The sequence below is a fragment of the Triturus cristatus genome, chromosome 1_1, assembly GCF_964204655.1.
Source record: "Triturus cristatus chromosome 1_1, aTriCri1.1, whole genome shotgun sequence".
In the NCBI taxonomy this organism is placed as follows: domain Eukaryota; kingdom Metazoa; phylum Chordata; class Amphibia; order Caudata; family Salamandridae; genus Triturus; species Triturus cristatus.
The window spans coordinates 515670788-515696138 of record NC_140579.1 but is presented as its reverse complement, the minus strand read 5'-3'; positions in this window follow the sequence as shown (position 1 = coordinate 515696138).

The following is a 25351-nucleotide window of genomic DNA, read 5'->3' as shown; positions in this document are numbered from 1 at the left end:
AAGACGTAAAGATAAAGAAAAGCAGTTGGCTGAGATTGAGGGCGACCTCCTCCGCCTTGAGGAGAGAGCCGGGCACAACGTGGACCATGCCATCTCCCACCAACTGCAAATAAAAGCAGCTGAATATAAAGCAATCGCGACCGACGCTGCAAAAACCCTTGCACGGGATAGAGATGGACGGATCTATGACCAGGGCGACAAAGCAGGCAAACTGATAGCCTGGCTAGATAAAAAAGAGAGAGCGCAAAGAGTGGTGTCTGAACTAAAAAACACTACTGGCAAGGTGCTCACTGAGCCCCACGAGATAGCTAGAGAGTTCGCTATTCACTTCGGAAAAGTGTACCAGAGGGGCTCGGACCTCACAGAAAAAGATTCCTCTGACTTCTTGGCAGATATCCACCTACAGACCCTCTCTGAGCAAGACCGTGAAAAATTGGAGGGAGATCTCACAAATGACGAGTTAGCCAAAGCAATAAGAGATCTCAGCGCGGGCAAAGCGCTTGGGCCTAATGGCCTCCCCATTGAGCTATACAAGCTCAAGCCAGATAAAATAGCGCCTCATCTGAAAGCCATGTATGAGGATAGCAAGAAAATAGGGAAGTTGCCAAGAGACAAACGTATAGCCACATTGGTTGCCATTCCCAAGGAGGGGAAGCCAAAAGACGAATGTACCGCATACAGACCGATATCCCTGCTAAACGCGGAACCCAAGATACTCGCTAAACTACTGGCCAATAGACTCCGGCTGATTATAGCTAAGCTGGTACATCCTGACCAATCGGGATTTATACCCCACCGTAATACGGCCCTTAATCTGCGGCGTCTCCATGGAGTGCTGGGGCGATGCCCTGGTATCCAGGAAGACGCGATAGTGGATATCGCAAGTCGATGCTCTACGTTCTCCATGGGAAAACCCCACCCATACCCAGGAACTGCCCAATCCAGATAGCTGTCGAGGGATTTAAATACCTTGGCATATTCGTCACCACAGATGCCAAGACTTGATATGAGCGGAACCTCACCCCGCCCCTGCAGAGGCTTAGAAGGGACACCGACACCTGGAAGACGCTGCCCTTATCTCACCTCGGGAGAGCAGCACTTTTCAAGATTATGGCCCTACCCCGATTCCTATACGCCCTTCAGAACTACCCAGACCCGGTACCTCACACGTTCTTTAAGGACATTGAAGCTTTGCAAAGGGATCTACTATGGGATGGGAAACCGCGCATAGCACTCCGGAAGCTAACGCTTGGATGGTATGACGGGGGTATCGCGCTACCAGACATCAAGAAGTACTATTGGGCAGCGCAGTTGTCCGCAATGAACCAATGTCAGTACGGAAGCGGGGATGACCCAGCGTACGGTATGGATAGATGGCTACTACCGGGAGGGGATTTTACGAGAGCACTATACTCTAGACCGGCTAGGTTCCCGCTCACTGGGTCTACCAAACACGTGGTGTACTTATGGCACGTGGTTAATCGCGCTCTGGGATGGGCCAACAGACTCACGCTAGTGACTCCCCTTTGGGACTCAGAACGGTTGGGAACTCTGGGACGTACGAAAGGGTTTGATAAATGGGACCTCATAGGTATCTCACATATAAGGGACCTCTGGGGACAGAATGGAACGGCGACATTCACCACACTACAGCAGACATACGAGATGGCTGACTCCGAATACCTTAGATACGCACAGGTCAAACACTCCCTACAGGTCAACATTCCGGCGGGGACGTCACTACCTGAGTCATCCCCTCTCGAGGATAGACTCCTTGATGGACACTTACCAGAAAAAAGTATATCCCTAACATATAAAAAACTCATTAATCATCCTCCAGACCCTTTGACAACACTTAGGGTGAAATGGGGGAGGGATGGTTTGGAGATGGATGATGAAAAGTGGCAAGAGGCACTTTCCTCACCAAAAGAAGTCACCATTTCGGCAAAACTGAAATTGGTACAACTAAAAACTAAAAATTTTACACAGGGTTTACCTCTCGGGGCGGCAACTAATGCTCATGGGTAGAAGTGAGGACGGGCTGTGCAAGAAAAAATGCGGGATGGAGGGTGTATGAGTACGGTCTGGGGGGTGACCCTTCGGCCCGAGGCTAAAAGATGACTTTTGAACATCTGGGACCTCACAGACTTAAATGTGAAAGGAAGGCTCTGGGTTACACTCGGGCAGATGATTGCCAAACGCAACATAGCACAGCTATGGGGGGCTGCGACACCACCAACAGTGAAGGGATGGAGGGAGGACATGGATTGGTGTATGACAAGAGAGAAAACAGTATACGTTGCCCGTGGATGCCCCAGGAAATGGATAGCAATCTGGACTAAGTGGAATGTATACCGGGGAGGAGTGTGCGAGCCCCCTATTGTTCCCTGCCCTGACGAACACTTGACGATCTGAAACCAATTACATGTACTGTTGCTGTAACTTTGATTACGAAAGCAAAACACCAACGCTTGTACTGACACTGTTCCCTGTAAATGCGCAAATTGATTATCTGTATCGCATGACCTTTTATTCATGTTTAATAAACAGAATTTATTAAAAAAAATTACTGCATATTGAAAAGTTAGAACCTTTGCCTTTCTCATTGGCCGAATTGAATTCAGCTGTGTGACTTATCCACGGGTTAATCACATTGCCATTTCCTTTAATTAAATTCAGTTCGTGCATGAAATATTATGCCCTAGGTAGATATGAACCGTTGGGTCCTGCTTTCCTGCATGAAGTATGGCCACTCCCGTTTACATACATGTGCATCAGAGAAGGTAAAGAAGTTTATTTGAAGGGTGAGGAATGCTCTTCCACACCTGATCATTCTGTAGTCTGTAGGCACATCCAATTGCATGGCGTGTGCAATGTGCAAGCGCCTAATTTAGCATGCGTCCTGAAAGGGATTCCAGTGGCAGCTATTACTCCATCTTTCACGTTGTTAGCTAACGGTAGTTATTTGCTTTTAAATAATGAGGCTTGCTGTGGGATGCTAGTGGGAATTCCTTACATTGTGACTGTATCACAGAGAGTAGTCTGCTGCAAAAATGTCCTTTTCCCACCCCCGCATGGGCGGCTGGATGTATCCATCTGGCCTTCCATTACAACCTTGAAAGCAGAGTTCAACAAGATGAGCAGAATAAGGGCTCTATTGTCTCAAAAAGAAGTCGCTCTGACTTCGTTCTGTGAAACATTTGTCCTTCACGTAGCCAACACCCGTACCGAGATGCAGGTGCTTTTAAATACTGATCTCCCACTTCATTTTGGTGCCCTGATTCAAACTATATTTAAAGCCTCGTCAACAACTGGCTTGGTGCATTTTTTCAAAATTGTGTGCTCCGGCCTCGTGACCTCCTTCCAAACTATTTTTGGTGTGATACCGGCCTTTTTTCATTCTATTTTTTCCAGCGTCTTTGGAGGCCTCCCGTTGATTCTCGCCCTCACGGCTGGCGTGCTGCTGTTGGTCTGCGTACTGCGCAATGGCTGCACACTTTGTGTCACGCGACAGCCTGTGCCGGCTGCTCCATCTTCGTAACTGTATGCTTGAATATTATGGAACTTTACCACTGGCTACCCTGAGCATAGCTTATGGATTATCCTTCCGGTTTGCCTATTTTACATGCGTACAACCTGAATTTCATTGCCTAGATTGTCCTTTCAAATGGGCTCTGGATTTGTGCTTTTCAAACTCGGTGTCTCCTGCCCCGGATTCCCGGATTATGTTCGACTGATGAGTCCATTAGTGGCTCATGAGTTGGACTGTTCTGGTGTTAGGATTATGGTCTGTGGAGCGGCACATGGAGTCCTAGGGAATAGGGACATCGGAACGGCAGCGTATGACTTCTTGGCACAAAGTTATTTAGAAGAACACGCCAGTTGTCCTCTGAACGTGCTAGAGGCTCCAGTGGTCGAAGAACATGTGTGTTCGTTTACCTTATTAGACTGGATGGTGGACACTTTTGCAACTCGTTCCAATGACTTCCTTTTGGAAGCTGTTACTACGTACTGTGCTTACACATTGATGGATTAACTTGATTATCGTCCAGCTTCCCTTGCACTAACCAAACTTTTTTTGTGTGTTCCAACATCTCGGCTCGTTGAGCCTTTGAATGATGTATTGACTTACCATTTTCTTTTTTTCCTTCATTTTGGTTTTTTTTACGCTTTTTTTCGAACTTTCACTCCTCTTTATTTGGATTTCCAATACATGCACTTGGTTCCGCTCTATCGAACTTGAACTCTGCGTTCCTTTTTGTATCCCTATTTGTTCATGGTCTGATCAAGGGGGGGTGTAGTGTAGGCAGCGATTTAGATGCATACATTGCTATGTTAGCATAAGCGCGTTAGATGTTAGAAAGCCATTTTGCCACTTTTGCTGCTTTTGCACATGACACTGCAGAGACCTGTTATTATTTGAAAACTGCTTGCTTGCCTTTTCTTCACATGAGAACTGTCTGTTGTTCACATCCCTAGACGTGCACTGCGACCTTGGTCTGAACATTGTGTGCAAAACACTCTGAGCCGCCAGACAATGTATGTTTTTGAGTCCAGGTTGATCGGCCCACTCTCTAGCCATAATATGCACACAGCTGCAAATACCTGAATGTCGAGAACCTTTAATATTACAGTTTGCATGCGTTAGAAACACATTCTGGAGAAGAACATTTCCAGGCGCAGAGCAAAGCTGATCCTGTGATGTGATTCACCTAAGCTGATCTTTACGGTATGGGGTTTCCCATTCAAGCCTAGAGACCTTCTATTAGTATAATAATACTGGCCTACTAGCTAAGGGAAGGTGGCTGTATTCCACTGTCATTTGTAATATGATTTCTCCCTTCATTTTCTATGGTATTGTAACAATGCTGATTGTTTTAATTATAATCATTTGTCTGCTTATGTTAGCCAAAGTACAGCATCTTAGGACACGTAGTTTATAAAATAAACCTTTTAAACTTTACTGTGTCTCTGATTACTCTTGTTGTGGACTGATATGAGAATAATAGCGAACAGGTATTTCTGATTCCCACCATTCCTGAGAGTACTCTAAGTCGCTAGTTCTGGGTTGTCTATACATTGGGACCTCCGAGAGAATATGGATAACGAATGGGACACTGATGCTGGTCGGATAGGGGTTCTGGGTGCTGAGGTGAGTTTTTGGTACACCACAATTCACTGAGGTCCTGGTTTCCTGCACATAGTTCTGTGCATGAGCAGAATCCCTGCAACAGTATGGTGTCAAAACTGTCAAAAGACTGGACACCACACCAAGGGCCCTAGCTGTCCTAAAAGCAGAGCCCCTAGTGTAGCTCTAGGGGTTGCCAGTATAGTCTCTGAGGGTGGTTTCTCAGATGAGGAAGTCCTTCTAGCCTTCAACTGGAAAATGGGCACAAAAGGTGAGTTGGAAATTCCAGAGGGGAGTAGACACTTCCACTACCTACTGGTGAATGGAATACCAGCCACTGTCCTGCGAGGACAGTGGTCCATGACAGGTTGGTGCTCTCTAACCAGTATGTCCCAGGGAAAACAAAAAGAGTAAGGGCTACCTCAGGGGAGGCCACTGTTAGACAGGTGGCTGTAGTGCCCCTAGAAATCGAAGGGTCCTTTATTTCAAGAATGGTGGTAGTCAACAAAGACCTCCCCCTTGATTGTCTTCTTGGGAATGACTACTCAGAGGTTGGTTGTACCCACAGTGAGATACTGGTCCAGTGCCAGACCTCATGCAAGGAACTGGGGGGGGGAGAGGGGCTGAACCTGCAGTTAGTGCAGATACGCCCCAAAAGAAAAAGAAGACAGTGTAGGGAAGGTGGACAACTGTTAGCCACAGTTCCAGTGGGCCAGGGAGATTCTATCCCAGTAAGGGAGACCTCCAAATGTGGCACTGGTGTAGTCCACCCTAGCCCACAAAAAGACCTGACTAGTCAGGAAACTGTCCAGCCTGAGTTGGTGGCTCCTCAGATGGAAGAACAGAGGGTGTTCACGACATAGTGAAGTGACCCCCTATCCTAAAACAGCAGACAGGCCACCAGAACCCAAAGAAGCCTGTACGTTAGCCCCTTCACCTACCAGGGAAGAGCTAAAGGTGTGGTTCTGGGTACTGGCAGGTGTCAGTGGCCTCTACTGTGTGTTAACCTTCATGGCAGCACTGTCCTTGGCCTGGTGGTCTAACCCCCTGCCAAATAGTAAGTTAGGCACCCTGACCCTGTTGGTCATGGTGGGGTTACTCACGCTGTGGGTAACCTCTGTGGGTAAGCTGGGACTTGCCCTGGCTATGTTAGACTTTTGCAGAGGTAGGCACCTGTGAACCCAAACTAAAAATATGGGGTAAAGAAACTAAAGAGCTAGGAAAGGAGCATTGGGAAGTAGGTCCCGAAACTGTTGAGGTAGGCTAGCTCCCCAAAGGGACTGGTTTGGGAAAAAGGATGCAAGGCAGAGTAGGTCCTGTAACTTTCAAACCACTTCCACTACACTTCCTCGCCTGAAAGACTGGGAAGACTCTCCCAGGTTTGGCTGAGTCTCCTGGCCTTTGGAGCTTTGGAAGGTGGGGGGGTTCTTGTGTAGGAAAGTGGGTTTCTGTTGCAGTACCCCTCCCCTCCCCCACTTTTTGCCAGACTTCTTGATGTGCCCTGGGTCCCAGCCAATCATGTTCCCAGGGCCTGTGTTCTTTCCCCAAACTTTACCTTTGTACCCCCAATTGGCACCTCTCTGGCAACATGTAAGTCCATTGTAAAAGGTACCATGGGTACCAAGGTCACTGTGACCAGGGAACGCCTCTAAGGGCTGCAGCACATATCGTGCCACTCTTACAGGTCCTGTATCTTTAACAGACACACACTGCCATTGAAGGCTGTGTGTTTTGGTGCAGAGAAAAGTGAAGAGTCGACATGGCACACATTCCTGTGTGCCATGCCTGCAACCCACTGCCTATGGTATAGGCAAGACACCCCCTCTAGCTAGTTGCACTAGACCACTGGTGAGGGTACAGGTGCATGAGCACTGCAGCCCTACAGTGTCTAAGTGTATTCTTATACATTGTAACTGCAGTAAAGCCATATAGATTATTTGGTCTGGGAGTGTGTCATTACAAACTCCACAGCACCATAATGGCATTACTGAATTCTGGGAAGTTTGGTAGCAAACTTCACAGCATAATAAACCCACACTGATGCCAATGTGAGATTTGTTAAACCATGCACTGAGGCAGTATCTTAGACATGCCTCCTGAAAAACAAACCGCCTCTGGTGGGTTCCCTGACTGGTAAACATCAGCCTACCACCACGCAAGATGTTTCTGACCACGTGGGGTGGGAGCATTTGTTCTCTGGTCCCAGAAACAAAGCCTTTCCAGGGTGGAGGTGGACACCCCCCCCCCCAGATCAGGAAGAGGCATCTGTGGTAGTGAAGCTTCAAAGGCCTTGCTGCCTTTGTAACCCAGCCCCCAGCCTCTCCTGCTATCAGGTGCAGGCCCCCTTCCAGTCTCACCCCCTTTTCCGCGGGAGGACAGGTGGGAAAAATCAGAACTGCCCAGAAGGTGTGCCCACCTCTGACAACTCCACCCCTCAGGTGGGGAGGCGAGATGAAGCCCACTCTTCAGTGTCCGCCATCTTGCTCTGAAAGATGTCTTCTGATAAGCTTTTTATGGTGCAGAAAAAGCTTTGTAAGGCACCCAGCTTAGAGGTAACAAAGCTCTTAAGTCTATCTGCTCACTCATATAACGTAATAATGTAGACTCACCAATGCCATCTCTTAAACTTCACTCACTCCTCACTCATTCATTGCTCCCCACTCACTATTTTAGAATACACTCATGTTCCCAAAATTGTGCAGACATTCCATTTCATTAGAGTCACTTCGAGCAAGTCCTGGCTTTTCCGCTAGCAGGATTTTTGATTTTGATGCCTTTGTTGTCACTTTTTCAAACATTAGTGTATATGACAGCAACTATCATTCAAAATGGAATTGTTTAAAAATACTGGAATGTCTTTAGCAAACTGATGCATGGCACCAGTTGGTAATTCTGCTCCTCATGTGTCTATTCGCTCACTTCACTGTGACAATCTATACTTATCATTACTTGATACTCACTCTTAAATCAGTCCCAGATAATGTACTTGCTCTCCACTTTCTTTTCACACTTATAGCACACACTGCTGTCTTGCTTATTCCTTCTGGACAAACTCGTCTCTTACTAACTCCTTCCTCATTCGCAACTATTCTTCCTCCAATTGCATTCCCAGCTCATTAATTCACTCACATTTAGATTCTGTTCCACATTTTATTGTATTTGAAGCTATCTCTCACTCATTTATTACTTGCTCCTCAGTCACTTTTCATTCACTCGCTCCTTTATTAACTCCCTTGCCCAGCATTCTTTGCTCATATGAGGTCATCAGGTTCAATACTCACTCTTCATTCATCTGTTACTCAGTACACAATGCAAAATAATCGATTACTTTTTAAGGCAGCCAGATTTGGCACCCTCCCAGCAGGGTCGGCTTTAGAGTTGGTGGCGCCCGGTGCGACAATCATTTTTGGTGCCCCCGCACCCCATGACCGCTTCCTCAGATTCTCTCAGTACCCCCCGGCAAAAGTGCACCTCATCTCTATAATCATAAGCTACTGCTAAACACAGCGCCCCTCAGTCAGGTCGGCGCCCCCTCAACAGGTCAGCGCCCAGTGCAGCCGCACCAGTCGCACTGCCCTAAAGCCGGCCGTGCCTCCCAGGGTCTTTTGACACATCCCATCAATGTGTTATCAATCTTCCATGACCCTATGCAAACAAAACGGGGTGGAAGCACAGGGAGGAGAATGACAACATGAGGCAGATGTGATGTTGACCCCAAAGATTCAGTCTCTGAGCTGGTGTCTGGTATCAGGGTTGTTGGACTTGGCCCTTTTTGCAGGGTCATCCCTAAACTTTTTGCCTTCCTCCTGTATTTTTTCTGACCTGTTGTTGGCTGTTTTATGACTCTGGGCACCTTACCACTGCTGACCAGTGCTAAGGTGCATATGCTCTCCCTATAGTAAAATGTATACATTAAATTGATGTTCATGATTGGTTTATTGGATTCACTGTCAGTCCCCAGTAAAGTGCACCAGGGGTGCCAGGGCTTGTGAATGCCAATGCTGCTGGTGGGCTTGCAGCGCTGGTTGCGCCACCCACAGAAAGCGGCCCTGTAAAATGTGTCTAGGGCCTGCCACCGCAGACCCTGTGCGCGGTCTGGGACCGTCGCGCTGACTGCGCAAGTGCCCCTATTTGCCAGTCCCTAAACCTTCCCTTACCTACATATTAGCCACCCCTCTGGTAGGCCCAAGGGCAGGGTGCATTGTAGGCATAAGGTAGGACATGCCCTGTGTGTGTGGCATGTCTTAGTAGTGAATTACAGCCCTTGTCGTTTTTCACTATTGAAGGCTACCTGCTCTCCATAGGCCAGAATGGGCTGCCAGGATCACGCCAACGCTGTGACCTCAGTGGACTCAGAGAGCATGGTAGAAGTGTCAAGTTTAGTATGCCTGAACTCAGAATAATAAAATACTTCTTGTAGTCAAGTTTATTTTAATATCCTGGGTGTTGGAAGGCGGACCCCGAGGAGTCGGTGAGACCACCAAGGGGGGGCCCTCTCACTGCACGAAGTAGCCGAGCGCTGCCGAGAAGTCTCCTGAGAGATCCTTCTCCTATCCCGTACTAGCACAGTAACACCACCACACCGGACTCAAGGAGGTTGTCTCAAGACAAGCAATTCTTTATCATCAATAAAAGGTTACGAGCTCAATATTTACACGAAGGGATCGAGGGATCCACCAAAAGTCTCAATGTCTCTTTGGAAGGGTAGGGGTAGCGGGACAGTCTTTGGCAGGAATGTGGTACGAGGGTACCTGGGGCCCAGTTCTTATCCTCACGCTGGAGGACCTCTGATCTCGGAGGGGTCGAGCCGCGACGGCGTCAGCAGGGCTCTGGCGTACAGTTCGTGGAGAGCCGCGATTCAATCAGCAGGGCTCTCAAGATGGTCTCTGTTCAGCTCGAGCCGCGACGTCGTCAGCAGGGCTCCGAGGAAGGTTCCAGCGAGGTTGGGCCGCGACAGCGTCAGCAGGGCTCCGATGTTCCAGGTGGTTCAGAAAGAGTTCACAAGAGGGAGCCGCGACGCAGTCAGCAGGGCTCGTGATGGTTCCGACAAGAGTTCTTCTCCGTAGGGTCAGCCGCGATTCAATCAGCAGGGCTCTCGACTCCGGGATACAACTGCCGAGCTGTGGTGGGGTTGCCCCAGATATAGGTCTGGAGCCCTTTGATGTCCGGACCTATGCGCCCGAGGGGGCGGAGTGGCCGGGTGGAGGTGGCCAGACGCCCAGCAGGAGAGGCGCCAGGCCCCTGGGAGTTGCCGGGCGATCACACCTCGAGAGGGGAGGACAGTTGGGGGTCCCATCGATACTGTCCTCCGCCGGGGGCGATGAATGGTTCCTGCGGCACCCCCTGGCTAGTTCGTGGTGCCTCGATGTCGGGCTTCGCTGGGGTCGAGGCCGGGTTGGTGCATGGGGTGACGTGGATGCCAACAAGATGGCGGAGCCACGAGGAGTATGCGACCACGTGCAGCTCCGGGTGAAGGGCCTTGGTGCAGTTCAGACGGGTGGCCCGTGAAGGCCGGGGCGGGGAACGGGCACAATCCAGGGGGTTAAGGACCACGCCACGAGGCCGGGTCCAACAGGCGTCCCCCCCAGCCGAAGGCATGGAGAGTCACCCATCTCCTTGGGGATTCTCCTCGTCAAGGCGGAAGAAGCGGGACAGGCCGTCGGCGTTGGCGTGGTCATTGCCGGGCCGGTGTTCGACGTCAAAGTCCATCCCTTGTAGCGAGATGGACCACCGCAGCAGCTTGGGGTTCTCGCCCCGCATTTGCATCAACCATTGCAAGGGCCGGTGGTCGGTCTGGACCCGGAAGTGGGTGCCAAAGAGGTAGGGCCGGAGCTTCTTGAGGGCCCACACCACAGCGAAGGCCTCGCGCTCAATAGTGCTCCAGCGTTGCTCTCGGGGCAGTAGTCGTCGGCTGATGAAGGCCACTGGTCGGTCGAGCCCCTTTTCGTCGGCTTGGGATAGGACGGCCCCGATCCCATACTCGGAGGCGTCCGTCTGTACCACGAACTCCATCTGATAGTCCGGGGCCTGCAGCACCGGGGCAGTACACATGGCTGTCTTTAGGGTGTCGAAGGCTGTTTGGCAGCGGGGTGTCCAGTGTACCTTCTTGGGCTGCTTTTTGGACGTTAACTCTGTGAGGGGGCCAACAATGCTCCCATAGTCCCGGATAAACCGCCGGTAGTATCCGGTGAGACCCAGGAAGGCCCGGACAGCGGTCTGGGTAGTGGGGGGTTCCCAGGTCTGGATGGCATCTATCTTCGCTTGGAGGGGGGCCACCTGCCCGCTCCCCACTTGATGGCCCAGGTAGGTCACGGATCCGTGGCCGATTTGGCATTTGCTGGCCTTGATTGTGAGCCCGGCCCGCTGGAGGGCGGCCAGGACGGCCTCCAGGTGGAGGAGGTGCTCGGCCCAGTGGCTGCTGTACACGGCAATGTCATCTAAGTAGGCCGCGCTGAAGGCCTCAAGCCCGGCCAAAACCTTGTTCACCAGTCTTTGGAAGGTGGCCGGGGCGTTCTTCATTCCGAAGGGCATCACCCGAAAGTGGTAATGCCCATCCGGAGTCGAAAAGGCGGATCTTTCTTGGGCGCCGGGGGTGAGCTGGATTTGCCAGTACCCGGCGGTGAGGTCCAGCGTGCTCAAGTAGCGAGCGGCCCCTAGGCGGTCGATCAGTTCGTCGGCCCGGGGTATCGGGTGTGCGTCCGTCTTTGTTACTCCATTCAGTGCTCGGTAGTCCACGCAGAATCGCAACTCCGGGGGGTGACCGGGAGCTGCGGCCTTGGGCACCAGGACGACAGGGCTGGCCCACGGGCTGTCGGAAGGCTCGATGACCCCCAGGGCCAGCATCTTCGCTACTTCGGCCTGGATGCAGGCCCGCACTCGGTCAGGCACCCGGTAGGCTCTGTGTCGTATGGGGGGGTTCTCCCCGGTGTCGACGTCGTGGACGCACCAGTGGGTCACCCCCGGGGTGAGAGAGAAGAGGGCTGCGTAGTCCCGCAGTAATCGCTGGCAGTCGTTGCGCTGCTCCGGAGTCAGGGACGAGGCGAGTTGGACACCTTCGATCGATCCATCATGGATGTTGGACTGCAAGAGGTCGGGCAAGGGCTCGGAGTCGTCCTCGCTCCCCTCGTCGGTCGCCAGCAGCAGGCTCAGTTCGGTCCGGGCGAAGTGGGGTTTTAGCCTGTTCGCATGTAGGACCCGGAGGGGGTTCCGGGGGGACTCCAGATCGACCAGGTAGGTGACGGGACTTTTCTTCTCCACCACCTTGAAGGGCCCGGTCCACTTGTCCTGGAGGGCGCCGGGTTCGACCGGGGCCATGACCCATACTTTCTGACCTGGCTCGAATTCTACCGTAGAAGTGTTGCGATCGTACCACCGCTTCATGTCCTCCTGGCTGGCCTCGAGGTTGGCTTCGGCTATGGCTCGGAACTTGCGGGTCTGGTTTCGGAGGGTCAGGAGGTATCGGTAGACGTCAGGAGGGGCGCCTCGGGGCTTCATCTCCCAGCCCTCCTTGACCAGGCTGAGTGGTCCGCGGACCGGGTGCCCATACAATAGTTCAAACGGGCTGAACCCCAGGGACTTCTGCGGGACCTCCCGATAGGCAAACAGGAGGCAGGGCAGCAGGACATCCCATTTCCGCCTGAGGGGTTCTTCCAGGCCCTGGATCATCCCTTTCAATGTTCGGTTGAACCGCTCAACCAGCCCGTTCCCCTGAGGGTGATATGGGGTCGTGAACTTGTATGTGACCCCGCATTGTTGCCACAGGGACCGCATGTACCTGGAGATAAAGTTCGTGCCACGGTCGCTCACCACTTCGCTGGGGAATCCCACTCGGGAGAAGATCCCCATCAAGGCCCGGCCTACCACAGGGGCCGTTATAGTTCTGAGCGGGACCGCCTCCGGGTACCTGGTGGCGTGGTCCACGAGGACCAGGATGAAGCGGTGGCCCAGGGCGGTTTGGGGGTCCAGGGGTCCCACAATGTCAATTCCGACTCGTTCAAACGGGGTGCTGACGGCGGGAAAGGGCTGGAGGGGGGCCTTGACCCGACCCCCCGTCTTTCCGCTGGCTTGGCAGGTCTGGCAGGACCGGCAGTGGTTGTCCACATCTCTCCGCATCCGAGGCCAGTAGAAGTGGGTCACCAGACGACTGTACGTTTTGTCTTGCCCCAAGTGTCCGGCGAGGGGCACATCATGGGCCAGGTTGAGAAGGAACTCCCGGAAGCGGAGGGGGACCACCAACACGCGGCCGGCCCCGAGTTCTGCCACTTTCTGTTCACTGTACAACAGGCCCTCGGCCCAGTAGATCCAGTGGGTGCCGGTCTGGTCACCGTTGGCTTGCGTGGTCGCCTGCTGTCGGACCCCTTCGAGAGAGGGACAGGACTGTTGCTCTTGCTGGAACTGCTCTCGGGTGGGGCCCCCTTCATGTTGCCATTGCGTCAGTTCTGGTAGGGCGCTCGGAGAAGCCATCTCTTCGGGGGAGGATTCGCTGGGCCCGGGGTCGGTGTCCGCCTCCTCCTCGCTGCTGGCGGGAGGGGGTGTGAGCCCCTCGGGTCGGGCCGTCCCGGAGGTCGAGGAGGAGCGGGGGGCCTGGGCGGTCATGGACCGGGTGATGGCGCAGGCCCAATCAGCCAGTCCCAACATTCGGAGGTGCTCTCGTCGTTCTACTTGAGCCCAGGGGGAACTCTCCAAGTCGTTCCCCAGGAGGCAGTCGACCGGGGCGTCGTCGCGCACCGTCACCTTCAGCAGGCCCGTCACCCCTCCCCACTCGAAGGGGACCAAGGCCATCTGGCATAGGCTTTCACTGTTGTCGGCCGTCCGCACAGGGCACAGCACATTCGGTAGAATCTGTTCCGGGGTCACCAGGTGGCAGCGGACAGCGGTGATACTGGCGCCGGTGTCGCGAAGGGCTTCGGCCCGTTGTCCGTTGACCGTGACCTGCTGCCGGTACTTCTGGGTGTTGGTTGGGATGGGGGTGCAGGGTACCATCTCTCGGCTACCCAGGCAGACCAGGGACATGGCTGCCGGCTCCCACTCAGTGTTTTCTCGGTCGAGGGCCTCTTCTTCCTCCTCTCCCCCCAAGGCGGCGGCTGTCAGCTGCCAGGGCGGGGGCCCGCCGGCCCCGTTTCTTCGGTTCAGGGGCCAGGCCGGGTCGCTGGCAAAGTGTCCGGTTTGTTGGCAGCCATAGCAGGTCACTGGTGGCCGTGGTCCGGGTCGGGCCGGGCCCACCCTTCGCGCTAGGCTCGGGGAGAGATGTGGCTGCGGTGGCCCTCGAGGGGGGCTCCTGGGGGCCCCAGCGGGAGGGTCTCGGTTCCTGTTCGGCCCTCCCCCCCACCGCGCTGGCGTGGGGGTCCGTTGGGATTCCTCTGGTACTCCCCCATTGAGCCGGGAGTTGACCCATCGATCGGCCTCGACGGCAAGTTTGCGTGGGTCGGTCATTTTGCTGTCGAGGAGGTGCTGTCTCAGTTCCACGAAGCAATTATTGGAAAGGTGTTCCCAGACGATGAGGTCGACCAGTTGTCCGTAGGTGGTTACTTTGCTGCCTTTGATCCACCCTTCTAGGGCCCGACTGAAAAAGTCCACATATTCCACCCATGTGGTACCCGGGATTTTCTTGCAGTCTCGGAACCGCTGGCGGTACATCTCCGCTGTTAGTCCGTATCGGGTGAGCAGGGCCTCCTTCATGTGATCGTAGGAGGTCATCACCTCCTCCGGTAGCTGGAGCAGCGTGTCCCGCCCTTCACTCAGGAATCGCCCCCACAGGCCTGCGCCCCAGTCTTTTCGGGGCACCCGATGGGAGGTCATGGCCACCTCGTAGGCCTTGAACCATTGTTGGATATCGTCATTCTTGTAATACTCCTTGACGACCTCCTTCGGGATATGCACCTTGGCCTCGGGGGGCGGTAGAGTGTCTCTAGTACTGGGGGTGTCGGTCCCTCCGTTCTTGGCCTTGATCTCGAGCTCCTTGAGACTGCGCTCGTGCTCAAGAGTTATTTTCTTTTCCTCCAACTCCCGGTGTCGTCTCTTCTCTTCTATTTCTTCTTGAAGGCGTAGCTGCTCGAGGGCCAGTTTCTTTTCTGCCAGCTGGAGTTCGCCGTCCAGCCGCAGTCGGGCGAGCTCTAGTTCGTGGCTCCGGACCTTTTCCCGCTCTCGTATTTCTTCCTCGGAGAGGCCGGTTTCTAGGCTCTTTCTTCCTCCGGTTGCCGGGGTCAGTGCGGTTGCTGTGGTCTCCGTCAGGGGCAAGGGCCCTTCTTCCTGGGAGGGGCCTGCCCCAGCCTCCAACCATGCCCTCAGAGCTTTCTGCATCTCTTCCTTGGTACCGAGGCTGGTGGTTGCAATGCCTTTGTCTCTGCAGAACTGTTTTAATTCTTTGTGCGTATATTCCTCCAGCCGTTCGGGCTGGAACTCCATTGTCGCGTTGTTTTCCTGGTTGCTCATGATGCTATTTGTTTGGATGGGTAGCTAGTGGGTACTGGCTGGTACGTACTGCGTTCGGCTCGGATCCCGTCGCTGGCCACCAAATGTTGGAAGGCGGACCCCGAGGAGTCGGTGAGACCACCAAGGGGGGGCCCTCTCACTGCACGAAGTAGCCGAGCGCTGCCGAGAAGTCTCCTGAGAGATCCTTCTCCTATCCCGTACTAGCACAGTAACACCACCACACCGGACTCAAGGAGGTTGTCTCAAGACAAGCAATTCTTTATCATCAATAAAAGGTTACGAGCTCAATATTTACACGAAGGGATCGAGGGATCCACCAAAAGTCTCAATGTCTCTTTGGAAGGGTAGGGGTAGCGGGACAGTCTTTGGCAGGAATGTGGTACGAGGGTACCTGGGGCCCAGTTCTTATCCTCACGCTGGAGGACCTCTGATCTCGGAGGGGTCGAGCCGCGACGGCGTCAGCAGGGCTCTGGCGTACAGTTCGTGGAGAGCCGCGATTCAATCAGCAGGGCTCTCAAGATGGTCTCTGTTCAGCTCGAGCCGCGACGTCGTCAGCAGGGCTCCGAGGAAGGTTCCAGCGAGGTTGGGCCGCGACAGCGTCAGCAGGGCTCCGATGTTCCAGGTGGTTCAGAAAGAGTTCACAAGAGGGAGCCGCGACGCAGTCAGCAGGGCTCGTGATGGTTCCGACAAGAGTTCTTCTCCGTAGGGTCAGCCGCGATTCAATCAGCAGGGCTCTCGACTCCGGGATACAACTGCCGAGCTGTGGTGGGGTTGCCCCAGATATAGGTCTGGAGCCCTTTGATGTCCGGACCTATGCGCCCGAGGGGGCGGAGTGGCCGGGTGGAGGTGGCCAGACGCCCAGCAGGAGAGGCGCCAGGCCCCTGGGAGTTGCCGGGCGATCACACCTCGAGAGGGGAGGACAGTTGGGGGTCCCATCGATACTGTCCTCCGCCGGGGGCGATGAATGGTTCCTGCGGCACCCCCTGGCTAGTTCGTGGTGCCTCGATGTCGGGCTTCGCTGGGGTCGAGGCCGGGTTGGTGCACGGGGTGACGTGGATGCCAACAAGATGGCGGAGCCACGAGGAGTATGCGACCACGTGCAGCTCCGGGTGAAGGGCCTTGGTGCAGTTCAGACGGGTGGCCCGTGAAGGCCGGGGCGGGGAACGGGCACAATCCAGGGGGTTAAGGACCACGCCACGAGGCCGGGTCCAACACTGGGTTTGTAAATACTACTTTTAGAAAGTTAGTATTTACTGACCTGACCATCTCAGTCCGCCTCTGCTGTGTGTATGTGTTCTGCCTGGCAACAGTAAGGAGCAGGGTTGGGGAATCCCCAGAGACAGGTTGGCTGCCAGGTGGTGGGTAGAGAGGTGACACCTGGATGGGTGGGAGGAGTACCCCTTGACTCTTGAATAGACCTGTGCTCTGCCACCACAAAGCCGGCGCCACCCCCTGTGGGGCGGCTGATGTCTCTGCCCTGCTGCTGAAAGGAAAGAGCAGAGTCACCATAACAAAGTGCTCCAGAACTGGACTGAGCCAGGCCTAGGCCCCCTGGCGCTAAAGAACAAAAGAATCATGGTATAAAAGTAGGAGCCTGGCTCCTAAGAAATCAGAATCCTGTTTACCACAAAGAACCTCTGCCCGACTAGAAGGAGAAGGAGACGCTGGAGGAGCTGGCCTGCTGCCTGCCTTGCTGAGAAAGGAGAGGAAGAGACTTACTGAAAAGACTTTGCTACTTTGTGCTTGAACATTCTCCAAGGGCTTGATCTGAGCTTGCCCCCTGAACTGAACCCCAGGAACAGTGGGTTCTCTGTGCTTCTTGCTCATCCTCCAATTCGAGCCGTGTGGGCATCCCGCTGGAAAAGAGACTGCGCCCCTCATCACCCCTCCTAGGGCCGTGACACTCAGGAGCTCGCCTGCCGCAATCCCGTGAGAGCCCCGCTCCGTCCGGAGCCGCTCTCTGTCCCCGGGCCAGGCCGCCTGCATCCCTGTCACCGCCTGCTACTGGAGCGCGCTGACCGCGCTATCACCCCTCCCGCCGGAAGCCGTCCGACGACTGTGATCTACGCCGGGTCATCCAGCTGCACTGACCGTGCCCTGCGACCCCGCTTCGCTATCCCCGGACATCTCAGGCCGCGCCGCCCCCGCTGTGGAGACCCTCCTGCACCGCCGTGCTAAAGGGTCGCTGGCCGCGCCTGCCTACGTGCCCACACCTGCTGATTGAGGACCCAAGAACACTTCCCAAGCTGAGAGTCGCCCCGACCTGTGCCGACTCTCCACATCACGAAAGAAGTTCCAGTATCGGGCTCGGGGCCCGCAACGCCTTATTTCCCCGTTCGCAGGAACCGATCTCTGTGAGTACTGGAACTACAAGTAAAGAGACTACGAACTATCCATTTGAAACTACGAACCAAGAACATTTACCTGCTGTATAACCTGGTGGCCTAGCGAAAACGTTATTGGTCTTGTGATAAGTCTGCTGAGAGATATATACCTTATTTTTACATAAAGAAACGTATTTTTATATATATCCAAGTCTGGTGTCCGTTTCTGGGGGGATTGATGTATTTACTGTGTGTATGATTGTAAGTGCTTAACCAACAACGCCTGAGGAATCGCCTTGGCTGCTCACGCCACGCACCTAGAGGGTGAGCAAGGGTCATTCGCGAGGGGTTATCCTGCGCCCTGACGTGGAGGAGAGGGTTCCTGCTTGACTCAAGGGCAACCTTGCGCCAACCAGAGATCCCCGACTCTAACATTGGTGGCAGCGGTGGGATTTCGGATTTGCACTTGTAATTTGCATACAGTGAATTATTAATCGCCAGATAGTGAGAGCAGACCAAATAACGCAGCCACAGGTTTGTAATTGTTGAACTTTGTTGAGACATCTGCCATTACTGCAACCATGCCTGGCTCGCACTCCGCTGGAAGAGCACTCTCTGTGATTTCTGGAATAGATGAGGTGGATTGGGAGAGACTGGAAGGCTACACGATGGAGCAATTGAAAGGCTACAGTGTACAATTCAGAGTCCCCCATGCTGGATGCAAGAGGAAGCCCCAGTACACCAAGGCGTTGAGAGCCTGGAAGGAGTCACGAGACCTACGGAATGCGGGGGACATCGTTCCACCCGACAACCTTGAGGAACCCAGCAGAGTCCGGTCGCCAGAGGAGCTGGCAGACAGGGCAGCAGACAGGGCGCATGCAATGGAGATGGCAAAGTTGGCAGGACAAATAGAAATGGAAAAGCAGAAGTTGGCCTTGGAGGCACAACAACGCCAAATGAATCATGATCTAAAAATGAGGGAGTTGAATCTCAAGATCAAGAGTTTAGACCGCTCTCCCTCTGGTGGCAGCAATATCAAGTTTTACAGTGCTGAGAGAGTAGTACGCACACCCAGAGATGTGGCGCCTGACTTGAAGGAGGGGGTTAACATACACCAGGAGGTTCAAGGGCATGAGGTAGCTCCAGTAGTGCGCAGTATCCCTGAAGGGAATAGGGTAACTGGCGCAGGGGTTCATAGTCCTAGTGGAGGGAGGGACACTCTACTGACTCTAGCTGAGAGGTACAGGGAGAGGGGTTCCCCCAAAATTGAAGTCCTGGTGGGTGAGTGTGGGGACCGCCCAGAAGAGTGTAGGTTGTGGGACAGAGACAGTCAGATACTGTCTTGCCAGTCTCAGGAGAGTGATGTGGAGTACGTGTGTGAGGCACTGGATGGTAAGGTGAAGGATAGTTTGGTTAACCCTGCTAGGGGGCTGTGTGATCCAATTGTGGGAGAGCATATTTTAAGTCCCTGTTTTCCAGAGCTATGCCAACACCTGTGTGAGGGTGAGTTCTCTGACCGCAGAGAACTCACATTGGAAGCAGACCTTTTGGTGGATTCCAGAGGGTCTGGAGAGGCATTGGGGAGTGACCCTGTGGGGAGTGGCTCAGGTATCTTCCAACCCAGAGTGGTGGAAGTGGTGCAGAATAGCCCAGCTAGGTCCCATGGTAGTGGGAGGGGTGTAGGGGCTCACGTCCTGTCTCAGTGGAGAAGGAGTGAGTGTGGGGCTGCGTGCCCCCAGGTGCCCAAAACCCAGTCTCAGAGCCTGGATGGTTCTTTAAGGGAACACCAGGCGGGGAGCCTAGGCTGTCCTGATGGGCCACCCGTTGAGGGGGATCCCCTAGTGTCTGGTGAGCTGGGAGTGTCTGTAAGCAGGCCTCCATCAGTTCTGGTGTCTGGCAGTACCGCTCCAGTTGGGAGGGTGCAGAGGTCCAGATTGAGGGGTGAGAGGGGGAAAGAGTCCCCAGTGGAAGAACCAGTGGGTCAGGGGCCAGCCAGAAGGGCTGCGTCCCCCGTGAGTGACCATGGTGACACCACTTCTGTCCTGGGGGATCTTCAGGCACTGTCAGATGGACAGGGGTCGGGAGATCAGCGCCAGGCAGACTGTCACACGACACATGAGTTATGTGTCACCCTCAGGGGGGGCATGCATGCTCCCCGGGAAGTCCAGGTGCGCCAGGCGAGCGTTCAACCGCATGGGTTGGTCCCAGGGTTGGGAAGGCAGGTTCAGGTGTTGTCTCACCTGGCGGGTGAGACTACTGTAATCAGTGTCCTGACCCATGTTGCTTCTGGGGGTACCACGCCAGTTGGGAGTGGGCAGTACTCTGGAAGGGGGTGCAGAGGGAGGGAGTCCTCGCCTCTGACCCCGGCTCAACTGAAGGGTTTAGACCCTAGGTTGGAGGGCCAGGTTCAGGGTGTCCCCCCGGACCTGGACGCCCAGTTGCAGGATAGAACACCTGAACTGGTGGGCGAATTGCGCAGGACACCTGCCCCAGGTGCCCTGGCAATTCTGGAAGGGGGTACCACTCCAGGTGGGAGGGTACAGAGCCCCAAGGAGAAGGACCGGGTGTGGGAGAGGCCACCCCAGTCTTGGGTCCAGCCGCCGGGTACAGCCCTGGGGCTGGTGGGTCAGTGCCAGGATGTCATACCTGACCTGACAAGGGGGAGAATGGACAAAGGGTGCCAAGCACCTGGGGCTACTGCCCCCCGCTCCCTGGCGCCACAGAGGATTGAGAGCCCTGAGAGGCATACGGCCTGGGTCTCATCCCTGACTACTGTCAGTGGCCACTGTAGCATTTTGCTGTCTGTCTGTTGGGACACACCTGTGGGCCAGTTAAGGTTAGGTGCTGCACAGGTGGTGTCCACAGGTGAGGAGAAGGGTTCCCCATGGAGTGGCTTGGTGGGCCCTGAGAGTATGGACAGAGGGAGTCCGATAGGTTCAGATTGGCGTAGAAATGGAGTCTGCCCCTGCAGTTGCGGGCCAGGTCCTTGTTCTATCGCCCCAAGCAGGGAAGACCATCACGGTGGTGATTGGTCTACCCTGCGTTTTGGCTGGAAGGGGGTTGTGTTGGACTTGGCCCTTTTTGCAGGGTCATCCCTAAACTTTTTGCCTTCCTCCTGTATTTTTTCTGACCTGTTGTTGGCTGTTTTATGACTCTGGGCACCTTACCACTGCTGACCAGTGCTAAGGTGCATATGCTCTCCCTATAGTAAAATGTATACATTAAATTGATGTTCATGATTGGTTTATTGGATTCACTGTCAGTCCCCAGTAAAGTGCACCAGGGGTGCCAGGGCTTGTGAATGCCAATGCTGCTGGTGGGCTTGCAGCGCTGGTTGCGCCACCCACAGAAAGCGGCCCTGTAAAATGTGTCTAGGGCCTGCCACCGCAGACCCTGTGCGCGGTCCGGGACCGTCGCGCTGACTGCGCAAGTGCCCCCACTTGCCAGTCCCTAAACCTTCCCTTACCTACATATTAGCCACCCCTCTGGTAGGCCCAAGGGCAGGGTGCATTGTAGGCATAAGGTAGGACATGCCCTGTGTGTGTGGCATGTCTTAGTAGTGAATTACAGCCCTTGTCGTTTTTCACTATTGAAGGCTACCTGCTCTCCATAGGCCAGAATGGGCTGCCGGGATCACGCCAACGCTGTGACCTCAGTGGACTCAGAGAGCATGGTAGAAGTGTCAAGTTTAGTATGCCTGAACTCAGAATAATAAAATACTTCTTGTAGTCAAGTTTATTTTAATATCCTGGGTTTGTAAATACTACTTTTAGAAAGTTAGTATTTACTGACCTGACCATCTCAGTCCGCCTCTGCTGTGTGTATGTGTTCTGCCTGGCAACAGTAAGGAGCAGGGTTGGGGAATCCCCAGAGACAGGTTGGCTGCCAGGTGGTGGGTAGAGAGGTGACACCTGGATGGGTGGGAGGAGTACCCCTTGACTCTTGAATAGACCTGTGCTCTGCCACCACAAAGCCGGCGCCACCCCCTGTGGGGCGGCTGATGTCTCTGCCCTGCTGCTGAAAGGAAAGAGCAGAGTCACCATAACAAAGTGCTCCAGAACTGGACTGAGCCAGGCCTAGGCCCCCTGGCGCTAAAGAACAAAAGAATCATGGTATAAAAGTAGGAGCCTGGCTCCTAAGAAATCAGAATCCTGTTTACCACAAAGAACCTCTGCCCGACTAGAAGGAGAAGGAGACGCTGGAGGAGCTGGCCTGCTGCCTGCCTTGCTGAGAAAGGAGAGGAAGAGACTTACTGAAAAGACTTTGCTACTTTGTGCTTGAACATTCTCCAAGGGCTTGATCTGAGCTTGCCCCCTGAACTGAACCCCAGGAACAGTGGGTTCTCTGTGCTTCTTGCTCATCCTCCAATTCGAGCTGTGTGGGCATCCCGCTGGAAAAGAGACTGCGCCCCTCATCGCCCCTCCTAGGGCCGTGACACTCAGGAGCTCGCCTGCCGCAATCCCGTGAGAGCCCCGCTCCGTCCGGAGCCGCTCTCTGTCCCCGGGCCAGGCCGCCTGCATCCCTGTCACCGCCTGCTACTGGAGCGCGCTGACCGCGCTATCACCCCTCCCGCCGGAAGCCGTCCGACGACTGTGATCTACGCCGGGTCATCCAGCTGCACTGACCGTGCCCTGCGACCCCGCTTCGCTATCCCCGGACATCTCAGGCCGCGCCGCCCCCGCTGTGGAGACCCTACTGCACCGCCGTGCTAAAGGGTCGCTGGCCGCGCCTGCCTACGTGCCCACACCTGCTGATTGAGGACCCAAGAACACTTCCCAAGCTGAGAGTCGCCCCGACCTGTGCCGACTCTCCACATCACGAAAGAAGTTCCAGTATCGGGCTCGGGGCCCGCAACGCCTTATTTCCCCGTTCGCAGGAACCGATCTCTGTGAGTACTGGAACTACAAGTAAAGAGACTACGAACTATCCATTTGAAACTACGAACCAAGAACATTTACCTGCTGTATAACCTGGTGGCCTAGCGAAAACGTTATTGGTCTTGTGATAAGTCTGCTGAGAGATATATACCTTATTTTTACATAAAGAAACGTATTTTTATATATATCCAAGTCTGGTGTCCGTTTCTGGGGGGATTGATGTATTTACTGTGTGTATGATTGTAAGTGCTTAACCAACAACGCCTGAGGAATCGCCTTGGCTGCTCACGCCACGCACCTAGAGGGTGAGCAAGGGTCATTCGCGAGGGGTTATCCTGCGCCCTGACGTGGAGGAGAGGGTTCCTGCTTGACTCAAGGGCAACCTTGCGCCAACCAGAGATCCCCGACTCTAACAAGGGTTACTTTGATTTTGTTACAAGAGCAAATGGCATGTGCTCGGGGGAAAAGAGGTCACTCACTAAACATGGTTAGCTACTACACTTAAAGGCAGACAGCTTACAGAGCCAGACACCCAAATACATCTTTAGAACTCAGTTTGCCGCAGACTATACGTGAAGTCGGCACAACTGGTTGGCCTCTACAAGCTGGCCTCAGTCCAGTTGTCCTTTGCTAGACCTGGCACCTTGGCGTGGCTCTCCCTTCTATTTATTGCTGTTGCCTCATGTATTTTGGCTGGTGTTAGTTGCTCAGGGCACTGTGCCACTGCTGTCCAGTGCCACAGTGCAAGTGCTCCCTATTTTAAATTAATGTATGACTTGTTATTCCATGATTGGTTGGTTTGGTTTACTTGTCAGACCCTAGTACAGTGCACCAGGAGTGCCCAGGGCTTGTAAATTCAAATGCTGCTGGTGGGCTTGCAGCACTGGTTGTGCCACCCACAGAAGCAGCCTGTAAAAATGTGTCTAAGGTCTGCCATTGCAGAGCCTGCGTGCAGTCTGGTACTGTCATGCTGACAGGGCAAGTGCACCCACTTGCCAGTCCCTAAACCTTCCCTTTTCTTCATATCAGACACCCCTATGGTAGGCCCAAGGGCACGGTGCATTGTAAGGATAAGGTAGGACATGTCCTGGTGTGTGTGGCATGTTCTAATAGTGAATTACAGCCATTTTTGTTTTTCACTATTGCAAGGCCTACTGTTCTCCATAGGCCAGAATGGGCAGTATGGTTATTACATTTTATAGTCCTAACTGACTCAGGGAACATGGTAGAAATTCGAATTTAGTATGCCTGAACTCAGAATGATAAAATCCATCTTTTATTGAAGTTGGTTTTAACATTCTGTGTTTGAAAATGCCACTTTTAGAAAGTAGCCATTTTTTTGTCTAACCATTCAAACCTGCCTCTGCTAGGCTGCGTATTCCCTGTCTGGAGTTTGAGTGACAGGGCTGGGGAATTCCAGGAGACAGGGTGAGGTGTAGAACCTCTTAAAAGTAGAGTCCGAAGACCAATCAGCAGCATTGAGGATATCCTCTAGACGTGCACCGAGGCCGAACGCCTTTGATGCCATTGCCCCAAGAGCAGAATGTGCTCCAAAATCTCGAAGACTTATACCAGCCTCTTGCATCACCCACCAAACCCATCTGGCGATGGTGGGTGAGGAAACCACTTTAAGGGTTTACGAAGCGCAATGAGTAATTGACGCTGTCCGGGAGGACGGAACTCCTCCGTCATGTCCTCATATGCCTTGAGACATCTGACCACACATAACTTCGGTGAGTCTGGGAACGCCGGGTACAAGATCACCCTAGTATGGCATTTAGTGCGATGTAGTAGGGTGAAGGTGACCCCATCAGGGGTGAACATCCTTCCTGAAATGTCCAGGGCGCGAACATCTGAGACATGCCTGCAAGAAACCAAACAGAGTTTCACTGAATGCTCCTTCCGAGAGAGAAACCTGTTAGGCTGCCAGGAGAGGAAAAGATTGAGAACCTGATTCACATCCCACAGAGCGGAATAACGAGGTTCCGGAGGCAAAGAAAGTCTCACGCCCCGAAGCAGCTTGTAAACCAGGGGGTCCGCCCCTATAGGTGTGCCATTAACCGGTACATGGCCCGACGAAATAGCTGACCTGAAGGTATTAACGGACCGATAGGCGAACCCATCTGAAGCTAGCTGGGCCAGAAAATTCACCACATGAACGACATCCGTGACCAAGGGATCGTAACCCCGCCGCAGACACCAACTGGCCCATAGGGTCCACGCGGACTTGTACCTCTTAACTGTGCTGTCCGTCCAAGCTTTTGAGATGAGGCTCTCAGCCGCTCGCGAAAGGCCTGGGGTTTCCCATCTACCGCGGAAATCCGCCACACCATGAGTAGCAGCGATCCCGCTGACACCAGCAGGTGAAGACCCCCGTCGGGATTCGTGAGAAGAGTGGGAGACTGGGGGAGTAGGATTGGAAAATCCCAGGAAAGTTCGAGAAGAACTGGAAACCAAACTTGCGACTTGCACAGGGGAGTGACCATCACCAGGTCCGCCCCCTGCCTGCGAATCTGAGCTGAAGAGCGCGTGATCATCGCAAACAGGGGAAATGCGTATCCCTGTTCCAAACTCCAGTTCTGGAGAAACGC